The sequence below is a fragment of the Anopheles arabiensis genome, chromosome 3, assembly GCF_016920715.1.
Source record: "Anopheles arabiensis isolate DONGOLA chromosome 3, AaraD3, whole genome shotgun sequence".
NCBI classification, from domain to species: domain Eukaryota; kingdom Metazoa; phylum Arthropoda; class Insecta; order Diptera; family Culicidae; genus Anopheles; species Anopheles arabiensis.
The window spans coordinates 52924948-52938597 of NC_053518.1; positions in this window are offsets into that span (position 1 = coordinate 52924948).

A 13650-nucleotide genomic window follows, 5' to 3' on the forward strand; every position below is an offset into this window, starting at 1 on the left:
GGCTTCATTTGGATGAAACATGGCCGTAACAACGATAATAGATGGCAACAAAACTCAACATCAAATTTCAAGGCCATTGAAATAGTGCAAATGGCTTCATTTGGATGAAACATGGCCGTAACAACGATAATAGATGGCAACAAAACTCAACATCAAATTTCAAGGCCATTGAAATAGTGCAAGATGGCTTCATTTGGATGAAACATGGCCGTAACAACGATAATAGATGGCAACAAAACTCAACATCAAATTTCAAGGCCATTGAAATAGTGCAAGATGGCTTCATTTGGATGAAACATGGCCGTAACAACGATAATAGATGGCAACAAAACTCAACATCAAATTTCAAGGCCATTGAAATAGTGCAAGATGGCTTCATTTGGATGAAACATGGCCGTAACAACGATAATAGATGGCAACAAAACTCAACATCAAATTTCAAGGCCATTGAAATAGTGCAAGATGGCTTCATTTGGATGAAACATGGCCGTAACAACGATAATAGATGGCAACAAAACTCAACATCAAATTTCAAGGCCATTGAAATAGTGCAAGATGGCTTCATTTGGATGAAACATGGCCGTAACAACGATAATAGATGGCAACAAAACTCAACATCAAATTTCAAGGCCATTGAAATAGTGCAAGATGGCTTCATTTGGATGAAACATGGCCGTAACAACGATAATAGATGGCAACAAAACTCAACATCAAATTTCAAGGCCATTGAAATAGTGCAAGATGGCTTCATTTGGATGAAACATGGCCGTAACAACGATAATAGATGGCAACAAAACTCAACATCAAATTTCAAGGCCATTGAAATAGTGCAAGATGGCTTCATTTGATGAAACATGGCCGTAACAACGATAATAGATGGCAAAAAACTCAACATCAAATTTCAAGGCCATTGAAATAGTGCAAGATGGCTTCATTTGGATGAAACATGGCCGTAACAACGATAATAGATGGCAACAAAACTCAACATCAAATTTCAAGGCCATTGAAATAGTGCAAGATGGCTTCATTTGGATGAAACATGGCCGTAACAACGATAATAGATGGCAACAAAACTCAACATCAAATTTCAAGGCCATTGAAATAGTGCAAGATGGCTTCATTTGGATGAAACATGGCCGTAACAACGATAATAGATGGCAACAAAACTCAACATCAAATTTCAAGGCCATTCAAATAGTGCAAGATGGCTTCATTTGGATGAAACATGGCCGTAACAACGATAATAGATGGCAACAAAACTCAACATCAAATTTCAAGGCCATTGAAATAGTGCAAGATGGCTTCATTTGGATGAAACATGGCCGTAACAACGATAATAGATGGCAACAAAACTCAACATCAAATTTCAAGGCCATTGAAATAGTGCAAGATGGCTTCATTTGGATGAAACATGGCCGTAACAACGATAATAGATGGCAACAAAACTCAACATCAAATTTCAAGGCCATTGAAATAGTGCAAGATGGCTTCATTTGGATGAAACATGGCCGTAACAACGATAATAGATGGCAACAAAACTCAACATCAAATTTCAAGGCCATTGAAATAGTGCAAGATGGCTTCATTTGGATGAAACATGGCCGTAACAACGATAATAGATGGCAACAAAACTCAACATCAAATTTCAAGGCCATTGAAATAGTGCAAGATGGCTTCATTTGGATGAAACATGGCCGTAACAACGATAATAGATGGCAACAAAACTCAACATCAAATTTCAAGGCCATTGAAATAGTGCAAGATGGCTTCATTTGGATGAAACATGGCCGTAACAACGATAATAGATGGCAACAAAACTCAACATCAAATTTCAAGGCCATTGAAATAGTGCAAGATGGCTTCATTTGGATGAAACATGGCCGTAACAACGATAATAGATGGCAACAAAACTCAACATCAAATTTCAAGGCCATTGAAATAGTGCAAGATGGCTTCATTTGGATGAAACATGGCCGTAACAACGATAATAGATGGCAACAAAACTCAACATCAAATTTCAAGGCCATTGAAATAGTGCAAGATGGCTTCATTTGGATGAAACATGGCCGTAACAACGATAATAGATGGCAACAAAACTCAACATCAAATTTCAAGGCCATTGAAATAGTGCAAGATGGCTTCATTTGGATGAAACATGGCCGTAACAACGATAATAGATGGCAACAAAACTCAACATCAAATTTCAAGGCCATTGAAATAGTGCAAGATGGCTTCATTTGGATGAAACATGGCCGTAACAACGATAATAGATGGCAACAAAACTCAACATCAAATTTCAAGGCCATTGAAATAGTGCAAGATGGCTTCATTTGGATGAAACATGGCCGTAACAACGATAATAGATGGCAACAAAACTCAACATCAAATTTCAAGGCCATTGAAATAGTGCAAGATGGCTTCATTTGGATGAAACATGGCCGTAACAACGATAATAGATGGCAACAAAACTCAACATCAAATTTCAAGGCCATTGAAATAGTGCAAGATGGCTTCATTTGGATGAAACATGGCCGTAACAACGATAATAGATGGCAACAAAACTCAACATCAAATTTCAAGGCCATTGAAATAGTGCAAGATGGCTTCATTTGGATGAAACATGGCCGTAACAACGATAATAGATGGCAACAAAACTCAACATCAAATTTCAAGGCCATTGAAATAGTGCAAGATGGCTTCATTTGGATGAAACATGGCCGTAACAACGATAATAGATGGCAACAAAACTCAACATCAAATTTCAAGGCCATTGAAATAGTGCAAGATGGCTTCATTTGGATGAAACATGGCCGTAACAACGATAATAGATGGCAACAAAACTCAACATCAAATTTCAAGGCCATTGAAATAGTGCAAGATGGCTTCATTTGGATGAAACATGGCCGTAACAACGATAATAGATGGCAACAAAACTCAACATCAAATTTCAAGGCCATTGAAATAGTGCAAGATGGCTTCATTTGGATGAAACATGGCCGTAACAACGATAATAGATGGCAACAAAACTCAACATCAAATTTCAAGGCCATTGAAATAGTGCAAGATGGCTTCATTTGGATGAAACATGGCCGTAACAACGATAATAGATGGCAACAAAACTCAACATCAAATTTCAAGGCCATTGAAATAGTGCAAGATGGCTTCATTTGGATGAAACATGGCCGTAACAACGATAATAGATGGCAACAAAACTCAACATCAAATTTCAAGGCCATTGAAATAGTGCAAGATGGCTTCATTTGGATGAAACATGGCCGTAACAACGATAATAGATGGCAACAAAACTCAACATCAAATTTCAAGGCCATTGAAATAGTGCAAGATGGCTTCATTTGGATGAAACATGGCCGTAACAACGATAATAGATGGCAACAAAACTCAACATCAAATTTCAAGGCCATTGAAATAGTGCAAGATGGCTTCATTTGGATGAAACATGGCCGTAACAACGATAATAGATGGCAACAAAACTCAACATCAAATTTCAAGGCCATTGAAATAGTGCAAGATGGCTTCATTTGGATGAAACATGGCCGTAACAACGATAATAGATGGCAACAAAACTCAACATCAAATTTCAAGGCCATTGAAATAGTGCAAGATGGCTTCATTTGGATGAAACATGGCCGTAACAACGATAATAGATGGCAACAAAACTCAACATCAAATTTCAAGGCCATTGAAATAGTGCAAGATGGCTTCATTTGGATGAAACATGGCCGTAACAACGATAATAGATGGCAACAAAACTCAACATCAAATTTCAAGGCCATTGAAATAGTGCAAGATGGCTTCATTTGGATGAAACATGGCCGTAACAACGATAATAGATGGCAACAAAACTCAACATCAAATTTCAAGGCCATTGAAATAGTGCAAGATGGCTTCATTTGGATGAAACATGGCCGTAACAACGATAATAGATGGCAACAAACTCAACATCAAATTTCAAGGCCATTGAAATAGTGCAAGATGGCTTCATTTGGATGAAACATGGCCGTAACAACGATAATAGATGGCAACAAAACTCAACATCAAATTTCAAGGCCATTGAAATAGTGCAAGATGGCTTCATTTGGATGAAACATGGCCGTAACAACGATAATAGATGGCAACAAAACTCAACATCAAATTTCAAGGCCATTGAAATAGTGCAAGATGGCTTCATTTGGATGAAACATGGCCGTAACAACGATAATAGATGGCAACAAAACTCAACATCAAATTTCAAGGCCATTGAAATAGTGCAAGATGGCTTCATTTGGATGAAACATGGCCGTAACAACGATAATAGATGGCAACAAAACTCAACATCAAATTTCAAGGCCATTGAAATAGTGCAAGATGGCTTCATTTGGATGAAACATGGCCGTAACAACGATAATAGATGGCAACAAAACTCAACATCAAATTTCAAGGCCATTGAAATAGTGCAAGATGGCTTCATTTGGATGAAACATGGCCGTAACAACGATAATAGATGGCAACAAAACTCAACATCAAATTTCAAGGCCATTGAAATAGTGCAAGATGGCTTCATTTGGATGAAACATGGCCGTAACAACGATAATAGATGGCAACAAAACTCAACATCAAATTTCAAGGCCATTGAAATAGTGCAAGATGGCTTCATTTGGATGAAACATGGCCGTAACAACGATAATAGATGGCAACAAAACTCAACATCAAATTTCAAGGCCATTGAAATAGTGCAAGATGGCTTCATTTGGATGAAACATGGCCGTAACAACGATAATAGATGGCAACAAAACTCAACATCAAATTTCAAGGCCATTGAAATAGTGCAAGATGGCTTCATTTGGATGAAACATGGCCGTAACAACGATAATAGATGGCAACAAAACTCAACATCAAATTTCAAGGCCATTGAAATAGTGCAAGATGGCTTCATTTGGATGAAACATGGCCGTAACAACGATAATAGATGGCAACAAAACTCAACATCAAATTTCAAGGCCATTGAAATAGTGCAAGATGGCTTCATTTGGATGAAACATGGCCGTAACAACGATAATAGATGGCAACAAAACTCAACATCAAATTTCAAGGCCATTGAAATAGTGCAAGATGGCTTCATTTGGATGAAACATGGCCGTAACAACGATAATAGATGGCAACAAAACTCAACATCAAATTTCAAGGCCATTGAAATAGTGCAAGATGGCTTCATTTGGATGAAACATGGCCGTAACAACGATAATAGATGGCAACAAAACTCAACATCAAATTTCAAGGCCATTGAAATAGTGCAAGATGGCTTCATTTGGATGAAACATGGCCGTAACAACGATAATAGATGGCAACAAAACTCAACATCAAATTTCAAGGCCATTGAAATAGTGCAAGATGGCTTCATTTGGATGAAACATGGCCGTAACAACGATAATAGATGGCAACAAAACTCAACATCAAATTTCAAGGCCATTGAAATAGTGCAAGATGGCTTCATTTGGATGAAACATGGCCGTAACAACGATAATAGATGGCAACAAAACTCAACATCAAATTTCAAGGCCATTGAAATAGTGCAAGATGGCTTCATTTGGATGAAACATGGCCGTAACAACGATAATAGATGGCAACAAAACTCAACATCAAATTTCAAGGCCATTGAAATAGTGCAAGATGGCTTCATTTGGATGAAACATGGCCGTAACAACGATAATAGATGGCAACAAAACTCAACATCAAATTTCAAGGCCATTGAAATAGTGCAAGATGGCTTCATTTGGATGAAACATGGCCGTAACAACGATAATAGATGGCAACAAAACTCAACATCAAATTTCAAGGCCATTGAAATAGTGCAAGATGGCTTCATTTGGATGAAACATGGCCGTAACAACGATAATAGATGGCAACAAAACTCAACATCAAATTTCAAGGCCATTGAAATAGTGCAAGATGGCTTCATTTGGATGAAACATGGCCGTAACAACGATAATAGATGGCAACAAAACTCAACATCAAATTTCAAGGCCATTGAAATAGTGCAAGATGGCTTCATTTGGATGAAACATGGCCGTAACAACGATAATAGATGGCAACAAAACTCAACATCAAATTTCAAGGCCATTGAAATAGTGCAAGATGGCTTCATTTGGATGAAACATGGCCGTAACAACGATAATAGATGGCAACAAAACTCAACATCAAATTTCAAGGCCATTGAAATAGTGCAAGATGGCTTCATTTGGATGAAACATGGCCGTAACAACGATAATAGATGGCAACAAAACTCAACATCAAATTTCAAGGCCATTGAAATAGTGCAAGATGGCTTCATTTGGATGAAACATGGCCGTAACAACGATAATAGATGGCAACAAAACTCAACATCAAATTTCAAGGCCATTGAAATAGTGCAAGATGGCTTCATTTGGATGAAACATGGCCGTAACAACGATAATAGATGGCAACAAAACTCAACATCAAATTTCAAGGCCATTGAAATAGTGCAAGATGGCTTCATTTGGATGAAACATGGCCGTAACAACGATAATAGATGGCAACAAAACTCAACATCAAATTTCAAGGCCATTGAAATAGTGCAAGATGGCTTCATTTGGATGAAACATGGCCGTAACAACGATAATAGATGGCAACAAAACTCAACATCAAATTTCAAGGCCATTGAAATAGTGCAAGATGGCTTCATTTGGATGAAACATGGCCGTAACAACGATAATAGATGGCAACAAAACTCAACATCAAATTTCAAGGCCATTGAAATAGTGCAAGATGGCTTCATTTGGATGAAACATGGCCGTAACAACGATAATAGATGGCAACAAAACTCAACATCAAATTTCAAGGCCATTGAAATAGTGCAAGATGGCTTCATTTGGATGAAACATGGCCGTAACAACGATAATAGATGGCAACAAAACTCAACATCAAATTTCAAGGCCATTGAAATAGTGCAAGATGGCTTCATTTGGATGAAACATGGCCGTAACAACGATAATAGATGGCAACAAAACTCAACATCAAATTTCAAGGCCATTGAAATAGTGCAAGATGGCTCATTTGGATGAAACATGGCCGTAACAACGATAATAGATGGCAACAAAACTCAACATCAAATTTCAAGGCCATTGAAATAGTGCAAGATGGCTTCATTTGGATGAAACATGGCCGTAACAACGATAATAGATGGCAACAAAACTCAACATCAAATTTCAAGGCCATTGAAATAGTGCAAGATGGCTTCATTTGGATGAAACATGGCCGTAACAACGATAATAGATGGCAACAAAACTCAACATCAAATTTCAAGGCCATTGAAATAGTGCAAGATGGCTTCATTTGGATGAAACATGGCCGTAACAACGATAATAGATGGCAACAAAACTCAACATCAAATTTCAAGGCCATTGAAATAGTGCAAGATGGCTTCATTTGGATGAAACATGGCCGTAACAACGATAATAGATGGCAACAAAACTCAACATCAAATTTCAAGGCCATTGAAATAGTGCAAGATGGCTTCATTTGGATGAAACATGGCCGTAACAACGATAATAGATGGCAACAAAACTCAACATCAAATTTCAAGGCCATTGAAATAGTGCAAGATGGCTTCATTTGGATGAAACATGGCCGTAACAACGATAATAGATGGCAACAAAACTCAACATCAAATTTCAAGGCCATTGAAATAGTGCAAGATGGCTTCATTTGGATGAAACATGGCCGTAACAACGATAATAGATGGCAACAAAACTCAACATCAAATTTCAAGGCCATTGAAATAGTGCAAGATGGCTTCATTTGGATGAAACATGGCCGTAACAACGATAATAGATGGCAACAAAACTCAACATCAAATTTCAAGGCCATTGAAATAGTGCAAGATGGCTTCATTTGGATGAAACATGGCCGTAACAACGATAATAGATGGCAACAAAACTCAACATCAAATTTCAAGGCCATTGAAATAGTGCAAGATGGCTTCATTTGGATGAAACATGGCCGTAACAACGATAATAGATGGCAACAAAACTCAACATCAAATTTCAAGGCCATTGAAATAGTGCAAGATGGCTTCATTTGGATGAAACATGGCCGTAACAACGATAATAGATGGCAACAAAACTCAACATCAAATTTCAAGGCCATTCAAATAGTGCAAGATGGCTTCATTTGGATGAAACATGGCCGTAACAACGATAATAGATGGCAACAAAACTCAACATCAAATTTCAAGGCCATTGAAATAGTGCAAGATGGCTTCATTTGGATGAAACATGGCCGTAACAACGATAATAGATGGCAACAAAACTCAACATCAAATTTCAAGGCCATTGAAATAGTGCAAGATGGCTTCATTTGGATGAAACATGGCCGTAACAACGATAATAGATGGCAACAAAACTCAACATCAAATTTCAAGGCCATTGAAATAGTGCAAGATGGCTTCATTTGGATGAAACATGGCCGTAACAACGATAATAGATGGCAACAAAACTCAACATCAAATTTCAAGGCCATTGAAATAGTGCAAGATGGCTCATTTGGATGAAACATGGCCGTAACAACGATAATAGATGGCAACAAAACTCAACATCAAATTTCAAGGCCATTGAAATAGTGCAAGATGCTTCATTTGGATGAAACATGGCCGTAACAACGATAATAGATGGCAACAAAACTCAACATCAAATTTCAAGGCCATTGAAATAGTGCAAGATGGCTTCATTTGGATGAAACATGGCCGTAACAACGATAATAGATGGCAACAAAACTCAACATCTAATTTCAAGGCCATTGAAATAGTGCAAGATGGCTCCATTTGGATGAAACATGGCCGTAACAACGATAATAGATGGCAACAAAACTCAACATCAAATTTCAAGGCCATTGAAATAGTGCAAGATGGCTTCATTTGGATGAAACATGGCCGTAACAACGATAATAGATGGCAACAAAACTCAACATCAAATTTCAAGGCCATTGAAATAGTGCAAGATGGCTTCATTTGGATGAAACATGGCCGTAACAACGATAATAGATGGCAACAAAACTCAACATCAAATTTCAAGGCCATTGAAATAGTGCAAGATGGCTTCATTTGGATGAAACATGGCCGTAACAACGATAATAGATGGCAACAAAACTCAACATCAAATTTCAAGGCCATTGAAATAGTGCAAGATGCTTCATTTGGATGAAACATGGCCGTAACAACGATAATAGATGGCAACAAAACTCAACATCAAATTTCAAGGCCATTGAAATAGTGCAAGATGGCTTCATTTGGATGAAACATGGCCGTAACAACGATAATAGATGGCAACAAAACTCAACATCAAATTTCAAGGCCATTGAAATAGTGCAAGATGGCTTCATTTGGATGAAACATGGCCGTAACAACGATAATAGATGGCAACAAAACTCAACATCAAATTTCAAGGCCATTGAAATAGTGCAAGATGCTTCATTTGGATGAAACATGGCCGTAACAACGATAATAGATGGCAACAAAACTCAACATCTAATTTCAAGGCCATTGAAATAGTGCAAGATGGCTTCATTTGGATGAAACATGGCCGTAACAACGATAATAGATGGCAACAAAACTCAACATCAAATTTCAAGGCCATTGAAATAGTGCAAGATGGCTTCATTTGGATGAAACATGGCCGTAACAACGATAATAGATGGCAACAAAACTCAACATCAAATTTCAAGGCCATTGAAATAGTGCAAGATGGCTTCATTTGGATGAAACATGGCCGTAACAACGATAATAGATGGCAACAAAACTCAACATCAAATTTCAAGGCCATTGAAATAGTGCAAGATAGCTTCATTTGGATGAAACATGGCCGTAACAACGATAATAGATGGCAACAAAACTCAACATCAAATTTCAAGGCCATTGAAATAGTGCAAGATGGCTTCATTTGGATGAAACATGGCCGTAACAACGATAATAGATGGCAACAAAACTCAACATCAAATTTCAAGGCCATTGAAATAGTGCAAGATGGCTTCATTTGGATGAAACATGGCCGTAACAACGATAATAGATGGCAACAAAACTCAACATCTAATTTCAAGGCCATTGAAATAGTGCAAGATGGCTTCATTTGGATGAAACATGGCCGTAACAACGATAATAGATGGCAACAAAACTCAACATCAAATTTCAAGGCCATTGAAATAGTGCAAGATGGCTTCATTTGGATGAAACATGGCCGTAACAACGATAATAGATGGCAACAAAACTCAACATCAAATTTCAAGGCCATTGAAATAGTGCAAGATGGCTTCATTTGGATGAAACATGGCCGTAACAACGATAATAGATGGCAACAAAACTCAACATCAAATTTCAAGGCCATTGAAATAGTGCAAGATAGCTTCATTTGGATGAAACATGGCCGTAACAACGATAATAGATGGCAACAAAACTCAACATCAAATTTCAAGGCCATTGAAATAGTGCAAGATGGCTTCATTTGGATGAAACATGGCCGTAACAACGATAATAGATGGCAACAAAACTCAACATCAAATTTCAAGGCCATTGAAATAGTGCAAGATGGCTTCATTTGGATGAAACATGGCCGTAACAACGATAATAGATGGCAACAAAACTCAACATCAAATTTCAAGGCCATTGAAATAGTGCAAGATGGCTTCATTTGGATGAAACATGGCCGTAACAACGATAATAGATGGCAACAAAACTCAACATCAAATTTCAAGGCCATTGAAATAGTGCAAGATGGCTTCATTTGGATGAAACATGGCCGTAACAACGATAATAGATGGCAACAAAACTCAACATCAAATTTCAAGGCCATTGAAATAGTGCAAGATGGCTTCATTTGGATGAAACATGGCCGTAACAACGATAATAGATGGCAACAAAACTCAACATCAAATTTCAAGGCCATTGAAATAGTGCAAGATGGCTTCATTTGGATGAAACATGGCCGTAACAACGATAATAGATGGCAACAAAACTCAACATCAAATTTCAAGGCCATTGAAATAGTGCAAGATGGCTTCATTTGGATGAAACATGGCCGTAACAACGATAATAGATGGCAACAAAACTCAACATCTAATTTCAAGGCCATTGAAATAGTGCAAGATGGCTTCATTTGGATGAAACATGGCCGTAACAACGATAATAGATGGCAACAAAACTCAACATCAAATTTCAAGGCCATTGAAATAGTGCAAGATGGCTTCATTTGGATGAAACATGGCCGTAACAACGATAATAGATGGCAACAAAACTCAACATCAAATTTCAAGGCCATTGAAATAGTGCAAGATGGCTTCATTTGGATGAAACATGGCCGTAACAACGATAATAGATGGCAACAAAACTCAACATCAAATTTCAAGGCCATTGAAATAGTGCAAGATGGCTTCATTTGGATGAAACATGGCCGTAACAACGATAATAGATGGCAACAAAACTCAACATCAAATTTCAAGGCCATTCAAATAGTGCAAGATGGCTTCATTTGGATGAAACATGGCCGTAACAACGATAATAGATGGCAACAAAACTCAACATCAAATTTCAAGGCCATTCAAATAGTGCAAGATGGCTTCATTTGGATGAAACATGGCCGTAACAACGATAATAGATGGCAACAAAACTCAACATCAAATTTCAAGGCCATTGAAATAGTGCAAGATGGCTTCATTTGGATGAAACATGGCCGTAACAACGATAATAGATGGCAACAAAACTCAACATCTAAATTTCAAGGCCATTGAAATAGTGCAAGATGGCTCATTTGGATGAAACATGGCCGTAACAACGATAATAGATGGCAACAAAACTCAACATCAAATTTCAAGGCCATTGAAATAGTGCAAGATGGCTTCATTTGGATGAAACATGGCCGTAACAACGATAATAGATGGCAACAAAACTCAACATCAAATTTCAAGGCCATTGAAATAGTGCAAGATGGCTTCATTTGGATGAAACATGGCCGTAACAACGATAATAGATGGCAACAAAACTCAACATCAAATTTCAAGGCCATTGAAATAGTGCAAGATGGCTTCATTTGGATGAAACATGGCCGTAACAACGATAATAGATGGCAACAAAACTCAACATCAAATTTCAAGGCCATTGAAATAGTGCAAGATGGCTTCATTTGGATGAAACATGGCCGTAACAACGATAATAGATGGCAACAAAACTCAACATCAAATTTCAAGGCCATTGAAATAGTGCAAGATGGCTCATTTGGATGAAACATGGCCGTAACAACGATAATAGATGGCAACAAAACTCAAATTTCAAGGCCATTGAAATAGTGCAAGATGGCTCATTTGGATGAAACATGGCCGTAACAACGATAATAGATGGCAACAAAACTCAACATCTAATTTCAAGGCCATTGAAATAGTGCAAGATGGCTTCATTTGGATGAAACATGGCCGTAACAACGATAATAGATGGCAACAAAACTCAACATCAAATTTCAAGGCCATTGAAATAGTGCAAGATGGCTTCATTTGGATGAAACATGGCCGTAACAACGATAATAGATGGCAACAAAACTCAACATCAAATTTCAAGGCCATTGAAATAGTGCAAGATGGCTTCATTTGGATGAAACATGGCCGTAACAACGATAATAGATGGCAACAAAACTCAACATCAAATTTCAAGGCCATTGAAATAGTGCAAGATGGCTTCATTTGGATGAAACATGGCCGTAACAACGATAATAGATGGCAACAAAACTCAACATCAAATTTCAAGGCCATTGAAATAGTGCAAGATGGCTTCATTTGGATGAAACATGGCCGTAACAACGATAATAGATGGCAACAAAACTCAACATCAAATTTCAAGGCCATTGAAATAGTGCAAGATGGCTTCATTTGGATGAAACATGGCCGTAACAACGATAATAGATGGCAACAAAACTCAACATCAAATTTCAAGGCCATTGAAATAGTGCAAGATGGCTTCATTTGGATGAAACATGGCCGTAACAACGATAATAGATGGCAACAAAACTCAACATCAAATTTCAAGGCCATTGAAATAGTGCAAGATGGCTTCATTTGGATGAAACATGGCCGTAACAACGATAATAGATGGCAACAAAACTCAACATCAAATTTCAAGGCCATTGAAATAGTGCAAGATGGCTTCATTTGGATGAAACATGGCCGTAACAACGATAATAGATGGCAACAAAACTCAACATCAAATTTCAAGGCCATTGAAATAGTGCAAGATGGCTTCATTTGGATGAAACATGGCCGTAACAACGATAATAGATGGCAACAAAACTCAACATCAAATTTCAAGGCCATTGAAATAGTGCAAGATGGCTTATTTGGATGAAACATGGCCGTAACAACGATAATAGATGGCAACAAAACTCAACATCAAATTTCAAGGCCATTCAAATAGTGCAAGATGGCTTCATTTGGATGAAACATGGCCGTAACAACGATAATAGATGGCAACAAAACTCAACATCAAATTTCAAGGCCATTGAAATAGTGCAAGATGGCTTCATTTGGATGAAACATGGCCGTAACAACGATAATAGATGGCAACAAAACTCAACATCAAATTTCAAGGCCATTGAAATAGTGCAA